The sequence below is a fragment of the Scyliorhinus canicula genome, chromosome 26 (assembly GCF_902713615.1).
Source record: "Scyliorhinus canicula chromosome 26, sScyCan1.1, whole genome shotgun sequence".
Taxonomy (NCBI): Eukaryota; Metazoa; Chordata; class Chondrichthyes; order Carcharhiniformes; family Scyliorhinidae; genus Scyliorhinus; species Scyliorhinus canicula.
Genome location: NC_052171.1, coordinates 24843933 through 24868419, shown reverse-complemented (window position 1 = coordinate 24868419; position 24487 = coordinate 24843933). Strand labels below are relative to the sequence as shown.

The 24487-nt window shown below is 44.6% G+C and overlaps 1 long non-coding RNA gene across 1 annotated transcript; it reads right to left on the bottom strand.

Annotated features, from left to right (window-relative positions):
• Positions 1-1911: 1911 nt before the first annotated feature.
• Positions 1912-24446, bottom strand: LOC119957459. Its single transcript, XR_005458808.1, has 3 exons — positions 24297-24446; positions 8208-8313; positions 1912-2210 (listed from the first exon to the last, which is right to left on the bottom strand). It is a non-coding gene; the product is annotated as an uncharacterized LOC119957459 (long non-coding RNA).
• Between the last annotated feature and the right edge of the window lie 41 nt (positions 24447-24487).

Genomic DNA, 24487 nt, shown 5'->3' with positions numbered 1-24487 from the left:
ACTTGAATCCACTCGCAATGAAGGCCAACATACCATTTGCCTTCTTTACCGCCTGTTCCATAGAAACATACATAGAAAATAGAAGCAGGAGGAGGCCATTCGGCCCATCAAACCTGCTCCGCCATTCATTATAATCATGGCTGATCATCAAGTTCAATACCCTGATCTCGCCTTCCTCCCATATCCCTTGATCGCTTGAGCCTCAAGATCTATATCTAATTCCTTCCTGAAATTACATAACGCTTTGGCCTCAACTACTTTCTGTGGGAGTAAATTCCACAGATTCACCACTCTCTGGGTGAAGACATTTCTCCTCACCTCAATCCTAAAAGGTTTATCCCTTCTGCTCAAACTATGATCCCGAGTTCTGGACTCCCCCACCATCAGGAACATTCTTTCTGAATCTACCCTGTGTAATCCTGTTAGAATTTCTATAAGATTTCCTCTCACTCTTCCAAACTCCAATGAACTCTTGTACTCATTTTACAAGTACACCTAAGTCCTTCTCAAAATCTGCATGTACAAGTTTCACACCTCTAAAAAAAAATCTGCTCATCTATTCTGACTATGAAATGAAAAACCTTCTACTTCCCACGTCACCTTATTGCCCACTCATTGACCTCTATATCTCTTTGCACCCTCTTTGTGTCCTCATCACAGTTTGCATTCTCACTTACTTTGTAATCATCAGATCATCTAGATCAAGTACTCTCTATCCCTTTGCTTATGTTATTAATATACATTGTAATTATGATTGTAAATCTGACAGCAAATACCCTTAGCAAGAAACTGAAATATCAGCCTGAAATGTGCATTCAAGTCTCTGGAGTGGGATTTGAGCTCAAAACCCTCTGACTCTACTCGCTGTGCCAAGTAGAAACACAGACAAATACAAGGACAGTATATGTGGTACCAAGAATGATGATGATGGTACTGATTAACTTTCTTACTGTAGTGTACCAAATTAAGATTAAGACAAAATTAATTAAGACAAAAAATACATAATTTACCAGCTATTAGGACTGACAAGCTCTTCCCTGGGTTCTGGTGCTGAGCTGAGAGAGATCAGTCTATTCAAGTCTTCACCAAATGAACATCTTATTATCATAAGATTATCCTCATGATTTAATGGCAGCTGTCAAGATTTTGATCGTAAGCACTGATCCTTTCCTGCAATTCCATCTTCTATTTCCAAGAGCTGTTAATACAGATATATTTATTTCCATTTCTTCCAGTTACCTCCTCTCATAATCTTATTTACAAAGGCCAATTGTAGACTGGGATGTGTGGAATGTTCCAATTTGTGTTAGCTCTATATCCGACTGTTGACAGTTTCTGGTTTGACAAACAGTCTCCAGAGATAAACATAGATATAAACGTTCACTGTATGTATTGCCAACAATGTTTGAAATACAGATCAGTGAGAGGCAAGGCAACACTAATGAGATACAGAGTCTTCACTCTGTGGTATACCAAAATTTGTTCATTGGCTCCTTGAGTCAGGAAAAAATTGAAGTGTAGTCCTCATGCAAAAAGGTTGGACAAGCTGGTGTAGGAGGACCTTTACTCTGTATGTAACACAGGGTAAAGCTCCCCTTTGTTCAACCTTTCCAAGTGGGACAGGGGGCACGTTTCACTAACTTTCTTACTTAAGGGGCCGATGAACAAATTTCAGAAGAATAAGGTTTGGCACAACATGAGTGTGTGCATGTGTGAAAGGCTGTAAGTGTGGGGGTGAAAGTGCTGAGAGCCATGTGTGAAGCTCCGATGGTCACCCAATAATAATTAGAAAGCAGATCTTGACTTCTTTGGCTGCAAGTTTATTGTGTTCAGCGCTCACTCCAACAACACCACAGTGCCACCTGTATCCCTTATATTTGGTGCAGTCTATTAAACAATTAAAACCCCAATTCCAACTTAAGTACGAGGGATCATTAACTCTTTCCTAACAATTCCCCCTCCTTGAGGAAAAAAAAGTTAATCTTTAATATTGAAGTAAATTACAATACATCATAACACAAATGTATATTTCCATCACTTCTCGGCCTTTTGACTGAGATGAACGTGACGTCAGGTGTCATGCCTGCATCTGGTATGTCTCTCTTGTGTGGACCATGAATTAGATTCAATTTGAATCTGTTTTTGGAGCAGGCAAGGAGCTGTATTAGGAGTTTGCCCCTTTCCTCACTCTGACCTCTGGCTTTGTAACTCTGATAAAGTAATAAAAAAAACAAATGTATACTTTTTTCTGCAATAATAGTTTCTTGTCCACTCACATCTCTTCCTTATGGGAAAATACAACACACTTTAATAATTTCCTCAAGCTTTCCCCTCTTTTTATCAAACAGTCAGATTGGTAACTGCTATCAACCCACTTGATCTTGTCGATCTCCCTTTTCTCTAGCACCTGTTTTAGGCTTGCTATGTCAATCCATAATCTCTTTTCATTGACACATTTTATCGAGAGGACCTTCTCCCGAAGGGACTTATTGTCTATCTGACGCTCTAGGTACTGTTCCAGAATACCATGTCTATTTAAATTTTAAGTCAAGACCTTGGATGTTAAAAAATAAGCCATATCTCCCACTTCCACTAGAGCAAGTGTCCCGCTGCCAAAATCCTCTTTACTACTCTTCATTTCTTTGAAATTCCCATCCTAAGGAACCACATCTACCCCAGGCGAACAATTATAAATCCTCCTGCGCTCGAAAAGCCATCACAGAGATTAGGATAACATACATCACTATAAACAATCAGTTTCAGTTGTCCAACATCACCTAAAGATGGGAATGTCAAAATATAATTCTCCAATTTTAATTTCACCAATCTTTTGTTTGCTTGAACAATTTCTTCAACTTCAAAACTGGCAATTCAGCTGCCCAATTAAACTGTGGAGTTCCTCTTTTTCCAATTTAGTTGCCACTGTATCCTTTTGTGAAGTCCTATCTCAAATAATTCCTCTGGGGTTAATATTCTCCAAGTAAGGCAGCTGATGTTGAATGACATGGGAACAGCTCTGCCCGATTTCTAACCCACTATATTTGAATGCCCCAGAGACCAGATATCCGATCTTGAATTCTGTTCTAAACCAGTTAATAACAGTATTTTCAGATTCGCACCTACCATTCCACAAAAAATAATCATGAAGATGCACAAAAGTTTTCCTCCATGTTGCCAATTGTTATGCTACTGGACCAGACCCCCAATTTAAATTAGGGAACCGGACGAGAAACCCCAAGATCTTTTCAATTTGTAAACTGTGAGAAAAGGAATCTTCACCCTGGAATGACTCCACTGACAAATAAGGATATTTTTGTATTAAAATAAACTTTATTATTAACACAGGATTAATCCCATTAACATCCATGGAAAACACAGCCTTTCAATGAACAGATAAAGAGTTTTTTAAAAAATCAAGAAAGATCCTTGAACTTGCTCCTCTAACATTTCAATTAAGCAAAATCCACCAACATCCCACTTATTAATAAAGTTAACACTTAGTGGCTTACAGATTTATTCACTAAGTCCTTGGAGAGAAACTTTCAGAAGTCAGTCTGAGAAACACAACTCCTTTCTTTAGAACTCAGAGTAGAACTGTAAAATGAGATTAAAAACAGACCCAGCCCGTCTGTGAGCTGCCTGCCTAGCTGTCAACCCCTTAATCACAGCTTTAGCGGAAAAATAATCTGGACACCTTAACCCAAGTTATTTTAATTACATTACAAGTTATGCAACAGACATATAATAGAATATAAAAATGTCCTACATTCATCACATCTCCCCACGTAAAAAAAAATGAACCTGACATTTCAAAAGATTGCTTCATTTTTCCAAAGCGTTTTTAACTTTAAACACTACTAGCACTCAATGAGATACATATTTATTATATTTAGGCGTGCATATCTAAACATCAACAGAGGGAGAGGGGCAGGATTGGCATCTCAATATTCCAGGATACCGAATTTTCAGGCGAAATAGGGAAGGAAGTCAAGGAGGAGGGGGTGTCGCAATTTGGTGGCACGGTAGCACAGTGGCTAGCACAGTTGGTTCACAGCTCCAGGGTCCCAGATTCGATTCACAGCTCTGGTTACTGTCTGTGCGGAGTCTGCACATTCTCCCCGTGACTGCGTGGGTTTCCTCCGGGTGCTCAGGTTTCCTCCCACAGTCCAAAGATGTGCAGGTTAGGTGGATTGGCCACGCTAAATTGCCCTTATTGTCTAAAAAGGTTATGTTGGGTTACTGGGTTATGGGGATAGGATGGAGGTGTGGGCTTGGGTGGGGTACCCTTTCCAAGGACCGCTGCAGACTCGATGGGTCAAATGGCCTCCTCCTGCACTGTAAATTCTCGGTAACAATTTTCGGTAACAAAGCTGGGCAAGTGGTTGAAGTATCAGTGGGGGAGCATTTTGCAGACAGTGATCATAACTCCATTAGATTCATGATTGTTATTGAAAAGGATGACGACGCGCCTGAGATCAAAGTTCTAAACTGGGGAAAGGTCGATTTTAATAAGATCATATATGATTTGGCCAGGGCAGCACGGTGGCCTAGTGGTTAGCACACCCGCCTCACGGCGCTGAGGTCCCAGGTTCGATCCCGGCTCTGGGTCACTGTCCGTGTGGAGTTTGCACATTCTCCCCGTGTCTGCGTGGGTTTCGCCCCCACAACCCAAAAATGTGCAGAGTAGGTGGATTGGCCACCCTAAATTGCCCCTTAATTGAAAAAAATAATTGGCTAATCTAAATTTATAAAAAAAAAAATATATGATTTGGCCAGAATGGGCTGCTGTGACTGAACAGTGGGATGCACTCAAGCGGGAAATAGGGAGAGTGCAGGGCCAAGATGTTCCAATCAGGAAAATGGGTGGGACCAATAAATCTGTGAACCCTGGATATTGAAGGATGTGCAGCATTGAATAAAGAGAAAAAGGGAGGCTTATGGCAGATATCGAGGGCTCAATACAGCAGAAGCCCGAGAGGCGTATAGAATGTGCAAGAGGGAAGTTAAAAAGGAAATTAGGAGAGCAAAAAGGTGACATTAAAGGTTATTGGCAGGTAAAATAAAGGAAAATCCTAAGTTGATTTACAAATACATTAAGAGTAAAAGGATAAATTGGGAAAGAGTAAGGCCCATTAAAGACCACAGTGATAATTTGTGTGTGGAGCCGGAGGTTGTAGGTTGGGTTCTAAATGAATACTTTGTGTCAGTGGTCCAATAACTTAGACCAGGCCTTTGAGATTGGCCAATTGGAATATGAGCTCCCTGATTAGTGGGCCAATCAGGGAACCTCTTCTTTGTATATAACAGGGAGTGTTAAATCCTGTGTACTTGTAGAGTAGACAGCAAGTGGAATGCACATGGTCATACGCATGGTAATTTTGTTAATAAAAGGGATTCTGGTGAAGGGACTTCTACCTCTGTGGACTTATTACAGTGGTGATGAAGAAAGTGGAATGACCTGTTCATTATCAGCTGCCATATATTGAGGGTAAGCCACTGATGGACAAAATGCCTTATTTGGGAAGTTGGACTCTTTTGACCCTGCAGTGAAAGACTGGGCCCAATATGTAGAGCAGATAAAGTACTTTTTCAGGGTGAATGATAGACCATAAGATATAGAAGCAGAATCAGGTCACTTGATCCATTGTGTCTGCTCTGCCATTCCATTATGGCTGATATTTTTCTCATCCCCATTCTCCTGCCTTCTCTCCTGATCCCCTTCTAAATCAAGGACCTATCTATCTCTGTCTTAAAGACACTCAATGATTTGGCCTCCTCAGCCTTCTGTGGTGAAGAGTTCCACAGATTCACCAGCCTCTGGCTGAAGACATTCCTCCTCATCTCTGTTTTAAAGGATTGTCCCTTCAGTCTGAGGGTGTGCCCCCTGGTTATAGTTCTTCCTACAAGTGGAAACATCCACCCTATCCAGGCCTTTCAGTATCTTGTAAGTTTCTATGAGATTTCTCCCCCCTCCCCCCATCCTTCTAAACTCCAATGAGTATGTGAATTGCGCTTTCACATAGCCGTCCGTCAGTCCAGAAGTAAAACACTCGAACACGTTGGTAACGAATATTTGTTTATTCACGGCCGGGACAAATCTCTAAGTAGTCGGGGAACCACCTTCGAGAAGTGCCAAAGTCCCAAAGTACGGACTGTCCCTTTATACAATCACAGCTTTGAGGCGGTCCCCTTCAATCCCTGAATACACCAATGATTTGGCAAAGATACAGAACATGTACTTTTATATGGAGTTGTTTTTCCTCGAGGTATAGCAGTTATTCTTACGTAATCTTTAACACAGTTTGCTGCTACTCCTGCTGCTGAGGGTTCCCCTATCCCTATTCGGCCATCTGGTCCAATTTCCTTATCTCCTTCTCTCCTGTGCTCCTGAGTCAGCTCTTTCACATTCCAATGTACATTGTCTCAGTTGACAAGGTTTTACACACTCATCTTTGCTGTCTCTGCACTAACAGATAGAGTTCTGTTCTCATTCCATTCCCTCAACCCTTTAACATCTTTTAACGAGGATCACAGATATATTTCATACCCTTAATATTACATACAGACAGCAAGGTTTAAAACAAGACAATAAATGAAATCCACTTCCACAAGTAGAGACTGAGTCTTCAACTGTTCCTCATATGACAAGCTCTTCATCCCAGGGATTGTTTCTTGTGAACCTCCTCTGGACCCTTTCCAAGGCCAGCACATCTTTCCTTAGATATGGTGCCCAAAATTGCTCACAATCATCCAAATGGGGTCTCACCAGAGCCTTGTATAGCCTCAGAAGTACATCCCTGGTCTTGTATTCTAGCCCTCTTGACATGAATGCTAACAGTACATTTGCCTTCCTAACTACTGACTGAACCTTCATGTTAACTTTAAGAGAATCATGAACAAGGACTCTCGAGTCTCTTTGTGCTTCTGATTTCATAAGCATTTCCCCATTTAGAAAATAGTCTATGCCTAAATTCCTCCTTCCAAGTGCATAACCTCACTTTTCCACATTGTATTTAATCTGCCACTTCATTGCCCACTCTCCTAGACTGTCAATCCTTCTGCAGCCCCTTGCTTCCTCAATACTACCTGCCCCTATCATCTGCAAACTTAGCAATAGTGCCTCAGTACCTTCTTCCAGATCATTAATGTATATTGTGAAAAGTTGTGGTCCCAGCACAAACCCCTGAGGCACACCACTAGTCACCGGCTGCCATCCTGAAAAAGACAACTTTATCCCCACTCTTTGCATTCTGCCAGTCTGCCAATCCTCTATTCATGCCAGGATCTTAACACCATGGGCTCTTAACCTATTTAACAATCTCCTATGTGGCACCTTGTCAAAGGCCTTCTGGAAATCTAAATAAATCACGTCCACTGGTTCTCCTTTGTCGAGCTTCCTTGTTACCTTCTCAAAGAACTCTAACAGATTTGTCAGACATGACCTCCCCTTGACAAAGCTGTGCTGACTCAGTCCTATTTTACCATTCACTTCCAAGTACTCTGTGATCTCATCTTTAATAACTGACTCTAAAATTTTACCAATGACCGAAGTCAGGCTAACCGCCCTATAATTTCCTGTCTTTTGCCTCCGTCCATAAACAATGGTGTTACATTAGCCACTTTCTAGTCCTCTGGGACCCTTCCCCATCCAGTTCTGGTTGAAAAGCAATGGGTAATTTTGCTGACTGTGTGGGCTGACAGCTTTTGCCATTGTGTGCAGTTTCACTTTTCTGCAGACCGGACATGAAAACTTTCCAGGAATTGACGGGCGTACTATGGCCCTAGGCCACCTCTGATGCTGCGAAGGTACTGGTTTTACTCGGCATTCTGAGACATTGGGGAATCAGTCACTAACTTTTTGACAAGATTAAGATGATTAGCAGAGGCGTGTGAATTTGGCCTGATGCTAAATAAGATACTCGCAGACTGGTTGGTGTGTGGAATAAATGATTTGGCAATACACAAATGTCTGCTAGCAGAGGCTGAGCTGGATTGCAAAGAGCATTACAGCTGGCTTTGTCCTTGGAACAAGCGATGAGGAGAGCACATGAATTACAGGGGTCTCTGGTGGAAGCAGATGCAATTGAACTCTCCCAGGGCAGGATTAGATATGGATTAAAGCTCCCTTTGTCCTATTACATCCCATTTATCAATAAAAGAAAAACAAGGGCACCATTCCCTTCATATTTCAAGTCCAAGAAGTGTACCTTTTGCTTTCCTGTTCTTGGGATGTGGCCAAGACTGGCAAGGCCACATTTCCTGCTGATCTCTTGCCATCCTGAAGCCATTAACAGTCAAGCTGAAAAGGACTAGCTGAAAAGCAAGTGAGAGAAGTGAAGGCAATTTGTGAAGAGGCCAAAGGATCCAGATATACAATTAATTGATAGAGACTGAAAGATCTTTGAGTCCTGTTGCCTGACTGAGCCTTGTAAACACAGCTGGTTTGTACACTGTTTCTATCACAGGCCATAACTTTTTTTTACAAGACATCAATCAACAAGCTCCAATGGAAATTGCTGCTTATTTCAAGTGACCATACCGCAGACTGCACCTAAACAACATTGCACATTTATCACTGCAGGTTAGTGCTCCATCTAGCCTAGCTTTCTGGTTTCCAGTTGAAAAGCAAACTTCTGGAGAGGAACAAAATCCCTTCATTCATGTTCCATGTTTTCAAGATGAAGGTAGTTTTTGAAGAATAAAGGGTTATGGTGTTCAGGTGGGAAAGTGGATCCGAGTCCACAAAAGATCAGCCATAATCTCATTGAATGGTGGAGCAAGCTCAAAGGGCCAGGTGACCTACTCCTGCTCCTAGTTCTTGTGTTCTGCCTCTTGTCTTTCCAAGCAAATTGCTGGTACACTGAACAATTGTGGTTACAATAATTTACTCTGATGGTTTTTTTGAAAATTATTTATTGAGACTTGGGAGAGCAGAGCAGACCCAAGGATTTAAACGGATGCAAGGTAGAGAAACAGCAGAGAAGTGAACAGCATGATGAGAAACTGCAATATCATAACTGCAGCACATGAAGGACCTGCGAGAGAATGTGTTCTGGTAAGCATTCAGTTAACCAACCTAAACTTCAACGAGATAAAGAAATTAGTTTAAAATAAACTAATTGAATCAGAGCCTGGAGGTAAGAACACGAGATTTATGGGGAGTTCATAAAATTACCTCAAATGACATCTGCACAAGGGAAAGAGTTCAACGTTGAGTAGCTAATGGTTTTTATTTAGTCCTAAGTTTATTTCTATGAAGTTAGTTAGTAGCGTGATTGAGACATTGCAGGTCACCTCAGTCCTGTGCAATGAACACAAATCCCTGAAGATAGCAGGAGAGGTTGGGAAGGAAAATGACAGGGGGTTCAGTGAGAGGTGCCTCTGTGGCCGCAGACATGAATCCAGGATGCTATGTTGCATCCCTGGTGTTAGGGTCAAGGGTGTCATGGAGCTGCAGGGCATTCTGGCGAGAGGGTCTGCCAGTGGTCATGGTACACATAGGTACTAATGACATAGATTAGCTAAGGGATGAGAATCTGTAAAGTGAATATAGGAAATTAGGAGATGTATTAAAATGCATGACCTGAAATGTAGTAATCTCAGGATTACACTCAATGCCACACGTATAGAGAGCAGGAATAAGAGGATAGAATGCATGGCTGGAGAAATTGTATACCAGGAAGGGATTCTGATTCTTGAGGCATTGGGGCCAGTTCTGGGGAAGGTGGGACCTGTACAAGCTGGACGGGTTGCACACGAGTAGTGTGGAGACCAAAATCCTTGGAGGGGTTTTTTGCTCGTTCTCTTAGAGAGGCAGGGAGATGGGAACTTGAGTGTTAGGCTTAGATGGGTCAGATTCCGATCCAGAAACAGGAGGTAGAACATGAGGTGGTGATATAGTCAGTGACTCGGAAAGACCAAAGGATTTAAAAGCGTCCAGCAAAGGAAACTGATGGGGCTGAACTTGGGCTGCATGGGCAAGCTGGGCTGAAGGGCCTGTTTCCATGCTGTAAATAACTGTGGCTATGACTCAGACTAGGCAGATTAACTATGGGCACAAGTAGATACATGGCAGCAGGATGTTATTGCAATAACGGTAACCTGGCCAGAGGAGCATCCCTTAGCTAATCTATGTCATTAGTACCTATGTGTACCATGACCACTGACAGCTCAATATCCCTGGATAGAGTTTTTGGGCCCGACCGAGTGGGTGACAAAAGAGCAGGACAGCATTATTGGTTAAATAATCAATTACATGTGTGAGAAGATGATACACTAAACAGGTTACCAAGGAGGCTTAATGGGCTGGGCTGGGCTTAAGAATAAAAAAGGGGCAGTCACACTGCTAGGACTATACTAAAGATCCCCAAATCAGGAGAGAGAGAGATAGATACATGTAGACATATTTCTGCCTGTACAAATAAGAGGGCAATAATATTTGGAGACTTAAATTCTCCCAATACCAACTGCATTTTGTCATGTGACAGTACCTTTAAGAAATGGGTGTTTATAAAAATATCTGTAGTGGGGATGTACCTTTAAGAAATGGGTGTTTATCAGTGATGTCAGAGTGTGGGTGGAACTGGGCTGTCTGTCTGCTTTTACTTTCACTTTAGGCTGTTTGCTACAGGGTGTGTTTAGTTTGGTTTTAGATTTGGAAAAGCTGCAGTCACAGTAAGATGTATAAATCTCTGCAAGCCTATGAATGTTCATTTGGTGATTTCTAAGTGGTAACTGTTTTCGGTAAAGAGGGTTTTTTGTCTTATAGATGTTACAAGGAAAGATTAAGAGTTAGAGTACTGTATTCTTTGGGGGATTTATTGGCGTTGATAGTTGTTAAGATGTTTACTGTGGTTAAAGTGTTAACTGGTTTCATGAATAAACATTGTTTTAATTTAAAAGTACTGTAGATTTATGTTTCATCACACTTGCAGAGTAGGGCCATGTACTCCCCATAACCACAATCTATTCAAAGTTGTAGGTCAGGTGAACTCCATGATACACTTTGGGGCTCTCTAAACCCTGGCCCATAACAGTTTCAAACAATATAAAGGGCATTGAAGGTGAAAATTCATGTACTTTGTGCAGAATTTTTTTTTTAAACCAGACGTGACAAACCCAATGAGAGGAGACAATTCTAGATATAGTCTTGGGAAATCAAGATGGACAAGTGAGTGAAGTGACTGGATGGCCATGTCAGGGATAGTGACCACAATTCAGTTAAATTTAGTATTTTTTTCTACATTTAGAGTACCCAATTACTTTTTTCCAATTAAGGGGCAATTTAGCGTGGCCAAGCTACCTAACCAGCACATTTCTGGGTTGTGGGGTTAGACCTACGCAGACATGGGGAGAATGTGCAAACTCCACACAGACCATGACTCAGTGCCGGGATTTGAACCTGGGACCTTGGTGCCATGAGGTAGCAGTGCTAACCACTGCACCACCATGCTGCCCCAGATTTAGTATTATTATGGAAAAGGACTAAGATACATCGGGAGGAATAATTTTTTTTTAACTGGGGGAAGGCACATTTGACAAAACTCGGGTGATTTGGCTGAGATGGACTGGACAAGACTGCGAAAGGATAAATCAATGGGAAGCACTAAGTGAGATCCTGGGTGTACAAAGCAGACATGTCCCCTCCAAAAATAATAATGGTACTGCCAAATCTAGACCCCCCCCCAGTTGTCTGGAAAAATACAGAGGAAGATTAAATCGAAATAGAAAGCTTATGATGGTCACAAAATACACAACACTGCAGATAGCCAAGAGCAGTATAGAAAGTACAGGGATCAAGTTTAAAAAAAAAAGAGGAAATCAATGAGGGCATGAAAACATATTACAAGCAAGGTTTTTTTTTTTATAAATGTTTTTATTCAGTTTTCATATTTTATATTGAACAAATTACAAATTGTTAGGAGAGAAAAAGAACAAAAAAAAAACAAACAAACACGCAAAAATTAACATACATATTTACAGGTAAGCATCTTCGTAGTAGTAACTGCGCCCGCCCCCCCCCCCCCCCCTCAACATGTTTATTTAGTTTGGTTTTGGGCCTTAGCTAGCCATCGAACCCCCGTACCGAACCTGTAGCCCCCCCCCCCCCCCCTCCCGCTACCTTCCCCCGACTATTCTTCCTCTTGTACATTGGCCACAAATAGGTCCCGGAACAGTTGCATGAATGGCTCCCACGTTCTGTGGAAGCCGTCGTCCGACCCTCGGATGGCAAATTTGATTTTCTCCATTTGGAGAGATTCCGAGAGGTCGGACAGCCAGTCCGCAGCTCTGGGCGGTGCTGCTGACCGCCAGCCAAACAGGATTCTACGGCGGGCGATCAGGGAGGCAAAGGCAAGGGCGTCCGCCCTCCTCCCCAGGAATAGATCTGGCTGTTCTGAAACCCCGAAGACCGCCACTATCGGGCATGGCTCCACCCTCACTCCCACCACTTTGGACATAACCTCGAAGAAGGCTGTCCAGTACTCCACGAGTCTGGGGCAAGACCAGAACATGTGGGCGTGGTTGGCCGGGCCTCTTTGGCACCGTTCACATCTGTCTTCCACCTCCGGGAAGAACCTACTCATACGGGTTCTTGTTAAGTGGGCTCTATGTACCACTTTTAGTTGCGTCAGGCTGAGCCTTGCGCACGTGGAGGTGGAGTTGACCCTATGCAGTGCTTCGCTCCAGAGTCCCCACCCTATCTCCATCCCCAGGTCGTCCTCCCATTTCCTTCTTGTTGCGTCCAGTACGGTGTCGTCCCTATCTACCAGTCGGTCATACATGTCACTACAGTTCCCTTTCTCTAGGATACTTGCGTCCAGTAGGTCTTCCAGTAGTGTCTGTCGTGGCGGTTGTGGGTACGTCCTTGTCTCCTTTCGTAGGAAGTTTTTGAGCTGCAGGTACCGTAGCTCGTTCCCTTACAAGCAAGGTTAAGGAAAACCCAGATGTTTTACCAGTATATAAAGAGCAAGAGGATAGTTAAGAAAGTGGGACCTATCAGAGATTAAGGGAATGTGTGTGACGAGTTTTAAACAATTATTTTGTCTCCATATTCACAAACGAAGGGATGATGTGGATATAGTAATCCAACAGGAGCAGTGTGAAATATTGGATGAAATTATCATAATTCTCAAAACAACAGTAAAAGGAGTGGCGTCAATTATGGACCTACACATGAGGCAGGGTGTAAGACTTGTAGATCAAAGATGTGTCTAACTCAACCTTTTAATATATTTAATTATCTGGCATCCATTGCTTTCTTCAATGGAAAATTCCACAGATGTCTCTGGTCCTAAATGGAAGATCCCAAATTTCGACATGGTGCCTGGTAGGTATGGATTCTCCCACAAGAGGCAACAACTTCACAGCATTTGCCCTGTCAACACCCTCCCAATCTGATGTTCAATAAGCTCATCTATGAACCTTCTCTGAATTGTCTCCAATAAGAGACCAAAAATACTTCCAGCAGTACTTTACATCTGTCTTTCCTCAGGAAGATACTGTGCATGGAATAGTGAACAAGGAAGTAGTTTGAACACTGTCTGGGTTAAAAAGTTACAGGAAAGATTGGTCTTAATGTGTTTTTTTTTATTTAAAGTGCCCAATTCTTTTTTCCAATTAAGGGGCAATCAGCATGGCCAATCCATCTACCCTTCACATGTTTGGGTTCTTGGGGTGAGACCCATTCAGACATGGGGAGAATGTGCAAGGTCCACACGAACAGTGACCCGGAACCAGGGTCAAACCTGGGTCCTTGCCGCTGTGAAGTAGCAGTGCTAATCACTGTGCTACCATGCCACCCCCTGGCTGGTCATGTTGATAAGTCACCATAACAGACAGGATGCATATGAGATTCGTGGGGGAAGTAAGGGTGTATTTCTGATGAAACATTTGATGATAATAACGGACAAATTAAATAACTATTTGGGAATAGTCAATCCTAACATGATTCTACTTTAATTTACTCCCGAACAGCAAATTTCAATTTCCATCTCCAGAGTTAATTTAGGATGACTGTCTAATTGCAAATGATAAAATGAGGCAGCTAGTCAATTAGGTGGCTAGTTTTGAATAAATTTCTCTCACCAGCAATGCTGATTCATATGTAGAATTTCAGCTCGAATACATGGAGGTGGTCTTGTTAAGTGTGTAAAGTAAGCAAGAATCTAGACCGCATCTGCTCATGAATCAGAATATGAATTTGGGAAGATGGACATGTAAGTAGTTACCTTAACTTTGAGTGAAAAGGCATGAAGAGTGGCAGACCAGTTTTTAAATAAAATAAATTCAAAGTGGGGAGGGGGGGTGGGAGAGGGGAGGGGGGGTGGGAGAGGGGAGGGATTATCTGGCTGGGATAATCTTCACCTGAACTGTACAGGAACCAGTGTTTTGACAAGTCATCTAACTAGAGTGGTAGAGAGTGCTTTAAAATAAATATTGGGGGCAAAGGATCAAGCAGAGTTAGATTTACATTTATTGTCACATGTACCGAGGTACATTGAAAAATATTGTTTTGTTATACTGTTTTGTTTTGTTTTGTTATATTGTTTTGTTGAGGGGCAGCAGGGTAGCATGGTGGTCAGCATAAATGCTTCACAGCTCCAGGGTCCCAGGTTCGATTCCCGGCTGGGTCACTTCTGTGTGGAGTCTGCACGTCCTCCCCCTGTTTGCGTGGGTTTCCTCCGGGTGCTCCGGTTTCCTCCCACAGTCCAAAGATGTGCGGGTTAGGTGGATTGGCCATGCTAAATTGCCCGTAGTGTCCTAATAAAAGTAAGGTTAAGGGGGGGGTTGTTGGGTTACGGGTATAGGGTGGATAGGGTTTGAGTAGGGTGATCATGGCTCGGCACAACATTGAGGGCCGAAGGGCCTGTTCTGTGCTGTACTGTTCTATGTTCTATGTATACAGTCCAGGCAGATTGTTCCATACATGAAAACTTAGAACATAAGATAAATACATGAGGATACATAAACATAAGCAGTGGGTGAAGTATACAATATATCATGTTACAACTATACAGAAAATGCATCGATAGATCAGTTTAGTCCATAAGTCCATTCAGGAGTCTGGCAACAGCAGGAAAGGTGTTTTTAAATCTGTGCGTGTTCTCAGACTTTTGTATCTTCTGCCTGATGGAAGAGATAATAACCCAGATGGGAGGGGGTCTTTGATTATGCTGCCCACTTTCCCAAGGCAGCGGGAGGTGTAGGCAGAGTCAATGGGTGGGAGGCAGGTTCGTGTAATGAACTGGGCGGTGTTCATGACTCTCTAGTTTCTTACGGTCTTGGGCCAAGCAGTTGCCATACCAGGCTGTGATGCAACCAGATGGGATGTTTTCTATGGTGCACCTGTAAAAATTGGTAAGAGTCAATGTGGACATGCCGAATTTCCTCCGTTTCCTGAGGAAGTATAGGCGCTGTTGTGCTTTTTTTGGTCATAGCGTTGACATGGGTGGACCAGGACAGATTGTTGGTGATGTTTATACCTAGAAATTTGAAGCTGTCAATCATCTCCACCTCAGCACCATTGATGCAGACAGGGGCGTGGACAACACTTTCCTTCTTGAAGTCGATGACCAGCTCCTTGGGTTCTCTGACATTGAGAGAGATTGTTATCATTGCACCATGTCAGTTGGTTCTCTATCTCCCTCCTGTACTCTGACTCATCGATGTATGAGATTCAACCACTACAGTCCTGTCATCAGCAAAAGTGAGTGAAAATGCGATAATTTGAAGAAACACCAAGGAAAGAGAAAAGATAGCGATACAAGAAATATTATTCAGATGTGGCAGGAAGGTGTAGGATTAGGGTGTGCCAGCACAGAGAGCTTGAGTGGAAATAGTAAAAAGGACCCGTGTGAAGTTTGCATATTCTCCCTGTCTGTGTGGGTCTTACCCCCACAACACAAAGATGTGCAGGCTAGGTGGATCAGCCAGATAAATTACCCCTTAATTGGGAGGAAAAAAAATTGGGTAGTTTAAATTTATAAAAATAGTAAAAAGGAAGAACTGAAAGCTCTGTATCTGAATGAGCATAGCATTCACGCTCGAGTACAGGTAAGTATGTAAGATGGGACAACCATAAGGAGACATGCCTGTAAGATGACAAAGAATATTCAGGGGCACATGAAATTTCGGAATAACAGGAAACTACGAAAAGTTAACAAGATAGCTCTGTTAATAAGGAAGGCATCTGTATATTGGAGAGAAATGCCCTTAGTTCTGAAGGTCAAATGTACAATCAGTCTGCATATAAATAAGCAACAGTAAAGGTAGGAAGTCACTTGTGAGAATAGTTTATTGGCCCTGACAGTAACCACACTGTCAGACAGCTTAAATAGAAAAAAACAATGGGATTTGTGAGAAAGGTAAGGGAGTAATCATGGGGGAATTTTAATCTATGTATAGTTGGTGTAGAAGATGAGCTCTTAAGTTTTTCAGGATAATTTCTTAGAGCAGCACATTCCTGAGCCACAAGAGAACAGAATATTCTCGATCTGGTAATGTGTCAAGCAGCAGAGTTAATCAAATACCTCACATGAAAAGTGCATCTCAGTAACAGTGATCATAATATGGTTAATTTGACAATTGGTTTGAGGGATAGCAGAGTGGGTCTAAGATGAATGTCGTCAACTTCTGTTGATATGAAGACAAAGCTGTCAAAAGTGAACTTGGACTTAAGGTTGGGATAGGTGAGGATATTGTGGCAGACATTTTCAGGAAATCTTTCAGCAGGTACTTTCCTCATCAGTAAGAGCGACTGAGATGCATCATCCCTAACTAAGGAAATTGAACATAGTTTTTTAAAAAACATATATTTCTACATAGATTAGATAATAAAGGTGGAGAAATTAGAGTATGAGAGAAAGCTAGCTCAAAATATAAAAACAAACTAAGAATTTTTACACCGTGGGAAGAAATGGTACAAGTGATATCATGAGGCTCGTAATCCAGCTGAAGAATTTAATTAAATTAATAAAAATCTGGAATTGTTAAACTATCGATTCTGTTGAAAAACACCTCATTCAAAGGGAAAGAAATCGGTTAACCTCAGTTGGGGCAGTATGGGAGCACAAGTGGCTTCACAGCTCCAGGGTCCCAGGTTCGATTCCCGGCTGGGTCACTGTCTGTGTGGAGTCTGCACGTTCTTCCCATGTCTGTGTGGGTTTCCTCCGGGTGCTCCGGTTTCCTCCCACAGTCCAAAGACTTGCAGGTCAGGTGGATTGGCCATGGTAAATTGCCCTTTGACCATAAAGGTTAGATGGGGATATTGGGTTATGGGTATAGGGTGGAAGTGAGGGCTTAAGTGGGTCAGTGCAGATTCGATGGGCCGAATGGCCTCCTTCTGCACTGTATGTTCTATGTAATCCAGAAAAGTCCTTTACTAATATCTGGAACCTTGTTCAAAACTGAACTGTCCCACAGACGAGTCGAGCAACTGGCTGATATTGCCTGTAAAGAATGGTTGTGTGAATATGAACGTGCCTCAGACATGACCATAATCACTGGCAAGATAGATCCACCAGAAGTGGCATCACAGTGGTATACAGTGAGGAGGGAATTGCCCTGGGAATCGTCAACAATGAATTTGGAGCATGTAAAGTCACAAGACATCAGGTTAACTTTGCCAAGGAAACCTCCTGCTGATTACAATTTCTCCCCAACCCCCTCCAGCTGCTCAATCAGTACTTGATCTTCACTTGAAGGAAGCACTGTGTTGGAAGGGCTCAATGTGATCTAGGTACAACAATATTAACTGAACTGGCCGAGTTCTAAAGACATGGATCCTAAAGTGCGTCTGTGGGAAGAAGTGAGATCAACAAGAGGGGGAAACCTAATTTGTCCAATCTATCCTGTTGCAGATACATTTGTCCATGACAGTATTGGTAGGAGTGACCAATACACAGTCGTTATGGAGATGAAGTTCCATCTTCACATTGAAGTTGCCCTTCATTGTGTGGCACCAATACCTTGCCAAATGAGAGATTTTGAGCAACTCAAAACTGGGCAACCGTGAGGTGCCATCAGAATTGTGCTCTACCACAATCTGTACCTCATGTCCAACACGTAATGTACCATTATCATCAAACAGGGGATCAACACTGGTTTAACGAAGAGTGCAGGAGGGCACACCAGGAATAGCATGAGGTATATCGAAAAATAAAGTGTCAACCTGGTGAAGCAACAACACGTAACCTCTTGCATGCATGTAATAAGAAAGAGAGCCAAGTGATCAAATGGGTCAAATCTAACGTCTGCATTCCTGATTCATCCATACCCGGTTTGACCCTGGTTCCTACCACCCTCGACACCGTCCTTGCTACGCCCTTCCAAAATTCCCCCAGCGCTGGGCATGCCCAGAACATATGGGCATGATTTGCTGGGCTCCCTGAGCACCTGTCCTCACTCCCGAAGAACTGACTCGTCCCAGTCATGTGAGCCCTATGCAGCACCTTAAACTGTATGAGGCCAAGCCTCGCACAAGAAGAGTTCACCCTCCCCAGGGCGTCCGCCCACATCCCCTTCTCTATCTCCTCACCCAGCTCCTCCTCCCATTTACCCTTCAGCTCCTCGACCGAGGCATCACCCATCTCCTGCATCACCTGGTACGCTGCAGAGATCCTCCCCTCACCAACCCACACCCCCGACAGCACCCTGTCCTGGATCCCACACGGCGGCAGCAGAGGAAACTCCGCCACCTGCCACCTGACAAACGCCCTTACCTGCATGTATCTAAAGGCGCTCCCCAGGGGAAGCCCGAACTTACCCTCCAGCGCACCCAAACTCGCAAACTTCCAGTCTACAAACAGGTCCCTCAACCTCCTGATACCTGCTCTGTGCCAACTCAGGAACCCGCCATCAATTGTCCCCAGGACAAACCGGTGGTTGCCCCGTCTCGTGCCCCTCACCTCTCCCCTGTGCCGTCTCCATTGCCCCCAAATTTTGAGGGTTGCCGCCACCACCGGGCTCGTGGTATACCCCGTTGGAAGGAGCGGCAGCGGCGCCGTTACCAGCGCCTCTAGGCTCGTGCCCACACAGGACGCCATCTCAATCCTCTTCCATGCTGCCCCCTCCCCCTTCATCACCCATTTACGCACCATCGCCTCCTATCCCTGCCCCGCTCCAAGAACACCCTTCTCACCCTCGGGGTCCCGTGTGCCCACACAAACCCCGTAATGCTCTTGTTAACCCGCCTGAAAAAGGCCTTCAGGATAAGGATGGGGAGGCACTGGAACAGGAACAGAAACCAAATTCCCGGAGAATCCCCATCACCTCCAGCATTCCCCCCACCGGGTCCGCCACATACAACAATAGGTCATCCGCATAGAGCGATACTCGGTGTTCCTCCCCACCCCGCACCAGCCCCCTCCAGTTCCCCGACTCCCTCAGCGCCATAGCCAGGGGTTCAATTGCCAGCGTAAAGAGCCGAAAATACTCCGACCTCCTCCCATTCGTGGCCACGCTCGCCATCGGGGCCTCATACAACAGCCTCACCCAACTAACAAACCCCTCACCAAACCCGAACCTTTCCAACACCTCCCACAAGTACCCCCACTCAACCCTATCAAAGGCCTTCTCCGCGTCCAGTGCCACCACTATCTCCGCCTCCCCTTCTACCGCCGACATCAGTATAACGTTCAAGAGCCTCCGTATGTTAGTGTTCAACTGCCTCCCCTTCACAAACCCCGTTTGATCCTCGTGGATAACCTGCGGCACACAGTCCTCTATCCTCACGGCTAAGATCTTTGCCAACAGCTTGGCGTCCACATTCAAAAGTGAGATCGGCCTGTATGACCCTCACTGCAGGGGATCCATGTCCCGCTTAAGAATCAAGGAGATCAGCGCCCGAGACATCGTCGGGGGCAAAGCCCCCCCCCCCCTTCCCTTGCCTCGTTAAAGGTCCTAACCAACAGGGGGCCCAGAAGGTCTGCATACTTCTTGTAAAATTCAGCCGGGAACCCATCCGGCCCCGGCGCCTTCCCCGACTGCATGCTCCCTATCCCTTTGACCAGCTCAACCGGCGCCCCCAGTCCCTCCACCTGTCCCTCCTCCACCCTCGAGAATCTCAGTCTGTCCAAAAAGCGCCCCATCCCCCCCCCCCCTCATCCGCCGGGGGTTCGGACCGATAAAGTTTCTCATAAAAGTCCCTGAAGACCCCATTAATGTCTACCCCTCTTTGCACCACATTTCCTCCCCGATCCTTAACTCCACCGATCTCCCTAGCCGCATCCCTCTTACGGAGCTGGTGTGCCAGCATCCTGCTCGCCTTCTCCCCATATTCATACACCGCTCCCTGTGCCTTCCTCCACTGAGCTTCCGCCTTTCTGGTGGTCAACAAGTCGAACTCAGCCTGGAGGCTGCGCCGCTCCCTCAGCAATCCCTCCTCCGGGGCCTCCGCGTATCTCCTGTCCACCCTCACCTTCTCCCCTACCAATCTCTCCCTCTCTGCTCCCTTATCTCCCTGTGGGCTCGAATGGAGAGCAACTCCCCCCCTAACCACCGCCTCCCAGACCGTCCCCACTCGGTCTTCCCCATTGTCATTGGCCACATCCGCCTTCAGCCCCTTCAGGTGCGCAAACACTCGGGCCCGTTTGACCGGCCCATTCAGTCCCAGTCTGGGCTGTGTATTGACAATACAGACACTGACCTGGTGTTGCAGCAATTCAATTCCTGGGACATTGGAACCGGTTCTGGGGTAGGTGGGGCCAGCAAGATTAAACTGCATTTATTTCAATGCAAGAGGCCTAACAGGCAAGGCTGAACTCGGGACATGGATGGGGACTTGAACTGGATATTATAGCTATTACTGAAACATGGCCAAGGGAGGGGCAGGACTGGGTACAATGCTATAGGAGAGGCAGGTAGCAGAAGTGTTAGTGAGGGATCACTTTGGGACCAGTGACCATTATTCATTAGATTTAAGATAGCTATGGAGATGAAAGAGAAAATGGTGGGAAATCTCAGGTCTGGCAGCACCTGTAGGGAGAGAAAAGAGCTAACTTTGAGTCCAATGACTTTGTCAAGCCAACAGGCAGAAAGTGGGAAATGTTTATACAGTGGAGTGAGAATGAAAATATGATGATAATAATCACTTATTGTCACAAGTAGGCTTCAATGAAGTTACTGTGAAAAGCCCCTAGTTGCCACCTTCCGGCGCCTGTCCGGGGAGGCTGGAACGGGAATCGAACCGTGCTGCTGGCCTGCTTGAAAAGCCAGCGATTTAGCCCACTGTGCTAAACCAGATGAGTCATAGCCACAGAAACCTTACGGAGATGATAGGTCTGGCCCAAAAGTTAAAATTCTAAATTGGGGCAAGGCCAATTTTGATGGTATTAGACAGACAAGACAAACTTCTACAGGTGTGCCTAAGAGAGCATCCTATCTGGCTGCATCACAGCTTGGTATGGCAACTGCTCGGTCCAAGATCGCAAGAAACTGCAGAGTATGGTGAACTCAGCTTAATGTATCACATAAGCTTGCCACCCTCACATTGATTCTGTATACACCTCCCGCTGCCTCAGGAAGGCAGACAGCATTGTCAGAGATCCCTCTCACCCAGGCATTGCCTTCTTCCAGACCCTTCCATCAGGCAGAAGGTACAAAGTCTGAAGACACACACATCCAGACATAGGAATAGCTTCTTCCCCACAACTACTAGACTCCTCAATGGCTCCCCTTGCATTGATCTGTTCCCTGTAAGAACACTATTCACAATGCCCTATGCTGCTCTTGCTCATGTAGTTGCTTGTTCGGCCCCTTGTTCCACACTGTAACCAATCATGTTTGTCAATGTCCCATTTTTCAATGTACTCCGATTATTCTTTTTTGTCTACTATGTATGTACTGTGTACATTCCCTTGGCTGCAGAAAAATACTTTTCACTGTACTTTGGTACATGTGACAAAATCAATCAAATCAAGGAACTTTCAAAAGTTGATTGGGGGAGTGACAGCTGGTAAGTGTGAGGCTTTCAAAAGTGTTAATCAGGGTTCAGGGGAAGTGTATTTCTTTTAGAGTAAAGAGCAAGGCTGGGAGAAGTAGGGAACCCTGGATGACTCTGGATATTGAGGCCTTGGTCAAAACGAAGGAGGCTTCACGGTAGCATGGTGTTTAGCATCAATGCTTCACAGCTCCAGGGTCCCAGGTTCGATTCCCGGCTGGGTCACTGTCTGTGTGGAGTCTGCACGTCCTCCCTGTGTGTGCGTGGGTTTCCTCCGGGTGCTCCGGTTTCCTCCCACAGTCCAAAGATGTGCGGGTTAGGTGGATTGGTCATGCTAAATTGCCCGTAGTGTAAGGTTAACGGGGGGATTGTTGGGTTATGGGTATACGGGTTATGTGGGTTTAAGTATGTTCTATGTTCTAAGTAGGGTGATCATTGCTCGGCACAACATCGAGGGCCGAAGGGCCTGTTCTGTGCTGTACTGTTCTATGTTCTATATGGCATGCATAGGCAGCTGGGATCAAGTGGATCCCTTGAAGAGTATAGAGATTGTCAGAGTAGAGTTAAGATGGAAATCAGGAGGGCAAAAAAGAGGCATGAGATTGCTTTGGCAGATGAGGCAAAGGAGAATCCAAACAGCTTCTACAAATATATCAAAGGGCAAAAGAGTAACTAGAGGAGAACCTCTTGAGGCTCTACAAGGTTATTTATGTATGGGTGGGATCCTAAATAAATATTTCCCATTAGTATTTACTATTGAGAAAGGCATGTATATGAGGAAACTTGAGAAAATAAAGAGTGTCTTGATTGTAAATATTACAGAGAAGAAACTGCTGGAAGTGCATCAAGGTGGATACATTCCCCAGACCTGATGAAATGTATCCCAAGACGTTGTGGAAGGCTTGGGAGGAAATTGTGGGTCCCCTAGCAGAGACATTTGAATCGTCAACAGACACGGGTGAGGTGCCTGAAGATTGGAGGAGGGTAGCAAATGTTGTGCCTTTGTTCAAGAAGGGCCACAGGGAAAGCTGAACGTCTGTGGTGGGTAAGTTGTTAGAAGGTATTCTGAGAAACAGGATCTTCAGGCATTTAGAGAGGCAAGGACTGATTAGGGGCAGTCAGCATGGTTTTCTAAGTGGAAAATCATGTCTCTTAAAATGAGTTTTTTAAAGGGGTAACCAAGAAGGTAGATGAGGGCAATGCAGTCGATGTTGTCTACATGAACTTTAGAAAGGCCTTTGACAAGGTACCTCATGATAGGTTATTGCATAAGGTAATAATGATAATCGCTTATTGTCACAAGTAGGCTTCAATGAAGTTACTGTGGAAAAGCTCCTCGTCGCCATATTGTGGCGCCTGTTTGGGGAGGCTGGTATGGGAATTGAACCTGTGCTGCTGGCCTTGTTCTGCATTACAAGCCAGCTGTTTAGCCCACTGTGCTAAACTAGCCTCTCTCACTGGATCCAGGGTGAGGGAGCCAATTGAATACAAAATTGGCTTGACGACAAAAGACAGGATGGTTGTAGAGGGTTGTTTTTCAAACTGGAGGCCTGTGACCAGTGGTGTGCCTTGGGGATCGGTTCTGGGTCCAGTGTTATTCGTTACTTATATTAATGATTTGGATAAGAATTTAGGAGGCATGGTTAGTAAGTTTGCAGATGACAAGATTGGAGGCATAGTGAAGAAGGTTATACAAGATTGCAACAGGATCTTGACCAATTGGGCCAGTGGGTCGATGAATGGCAGATGGAGTTTAATTTAGATAAATGTGAGGTAATGCATCTTGGGAGATCGAATCGGGGCAGGACCTACTCAGTTGATGGTAGAGAGTTGGGGAGAGTTACAGAAGAAAGATCTTGGGGTACAGGTTAATAGATCCTTGAAAGTGGAGTCACAGGTGAACAGGGTGGTGAAGAAGGCATTGTTTCATTGGTCAGAACATTGAATACAAGAATTGGGACGTCTTGTTGAAATTGTACAAGACTTTGGTAAGACCACACATGGTAAGATCACAGTGTTCAATTCTGGTCACCCTATTATAGGAAGGATATTGGTAGGGGGCTGGTTTTCCGGGGGCTGGTTTTCCAAGGGCTGGTACCTGGAATGAGCTGCCACAGGCAGTGGTAGAGGCGGGGACAATCTTGTCTTTTTAAAAAGCAGTTTGGACAGTTGCATGGGCAGGGTGGGTATAGAGGGATATGGGCCAAATGCAGATGTGGGACTAGCTTTGTGATAGAAACTGGGTGGCATGGACCACCTGGGCCGAAGGGACTATTTCCATGCTGTAAACATCTATGACTCTATAGACAGGAACCTGAGGAAGGAGCAGTGCTCTGAAAGCTAGTGATTTGAAACAAACCAGTTGGACTTTAACATGGTGTTGTCAGACTTCTTACTGCGACACCTCCACACCTGTGACAGGAAGACACCGCATTTGCCTCCATATCACCAGAAACAAAGAACTGTTCAATGGGTAAGGCCGCATCCTTCACACCGCAAGGCCACAGCCCAGGCCCCTGGCAACCCGTATCTAAGGGCGGGGCCAGGAGG